We start from the raw sequence: 1,642 nt of genomic DNA, 5'->3' as shown, positions 1-1,642 counted from the left end.
GAATCAGGCCTACAAATGCAAGTAAATATGTATATTACATTTATAATTTATATTTTATATATAAAAATTATGTGTGAAAGGATGTTTATTTCAGCATTATTTGTAATAGCAAAATAATGGAATCAACCTAAATATCGATCAGTAAAGAGATTGGTTTAATGTTAATAATTTACAGTATATCCATTTCACTGAACTTGCAGCCATTAAACATGAGTCGGGTCTGTATATACCGCACTGGAAGGGTCCATGAGATACTATTGAGTGAAGTGATCAAGTTGCAGAACAGTATTATACCATATGTATATTTTTTAAAAACCCAACAAAGAGGGTATGTTTGCCTGTGTATACAGCAGATTCTTAGAAGATAAATAACAGGTGGGGATGGAGGAATTTTTACTCCTTTGTGGTGGCCTTTGCTTTTGCACAGTGATACTGTTGGAGAAGAACTGTGGATTATCATAAGCTTAACCAAGTGGACTCCAGTTGCAACTTTTGTACCAGATGTGGTTTCATTGCTTGAGCAACTTAACACATTCCCCGCTGTCTGTTTTACAGCTGTTCATCTGGCAAATATCTTTTTCTCCATACCTGTCCATAAAGGCCCACCAGAAGCAGTTTGCTTTTAGATGGCAAGGCCAGCAATACACTTTCACTGCCCTACCTCAGGGGTATATCAACTCTCCAGTTCTATGTCATAATTTAGTTTTCAGGGATTTTGATCACCTTGCCCTTCACGATATCACACTGATTTATTATATTGATGACATTTGCTGATTGGAATTAATGAGGTTGAAGTAGCAACTATTCTAGCTAGACTTAGTGGTAAGACATTTGCATATCAGAGGGTAAGTAATCTAAAATTTAGGGGCCTTCTACCTTAGTAAAATTTGTAGGGATCTAGTAGTATAGGGCATGTTGAGATATTACTTTTAAGGCAAAGGATAAGTTGCTGCATCTGGCTGCTGCTACAGCCAAGAACGGGACAACACCTACTGGGCCTCTTTGGGTTTTGGAGGCAACATATTCCTATTTGGGTGTGTTGCTCTAGTCCATTCACCTGATGACTCAAAAAGCTGCTGGTTTTGTTCTGTCTTATTCTTTCCCTTGCCATATTTGAGATGGGTGTTATCTGGTGTCACCATCACATCCAGCCTCTAACCTCAAAGTTACCATGGAGAGGGAAAAAACAGTGGAAGACAGTGCATGGGAAATTTGTATAGCCAAACCTGTAAGTACCATACATCACTTCTGTCCACATTTCAATGGCTAGACTTTCTTGAGAATTGAGACATTTTTGCAGTTGTCTTCCTGCCCAAGGGTTGTTTTGAGGTCTGTTCTAGAGTCATAGATTTTTTTGAGTGTTTTGTTTTGTTTTGACATAAGATTTCCTCAAAAACTTAGTAGGCTTCTAATACATTTTCTGCCAGTCAATCCTAAATGCTGGTCACTGTATTTAATTTATTTTGTCCTAGCCATAGTTCTCAGATCTGCTTTATATATATGCTTCCTCCTACCAAGGCCTTTTTTTTAGAAGTGGTGGATTCAGATGGGATGATAGCACTCTTAATTGGATCCTAATAAAATTATGTTATCCTTACTGTATGGGATCTAGAAGCTGTCAGATTTCTCAATCGTTCAATAT

This window comes from Propithecus coquereli, unplaced genomic scaffold (assembly GCF_000956105.1).
Source record: "Propithecus coquereli isolate 6110/MARCELLA unplaced genomic scaffold, Pcoq_1.0 Scaffold54, whole genome shotgun sequence".
Taxonomy (NCBI): domain Eukaryota; kingdom Metazoa; phylum Chordata; class Mammalia; order Primates; family Indriidae; genus Propithecus; species Propithecus coquereli.
This window is presented reverse-complemented; position numbering follows the sequence as displayed.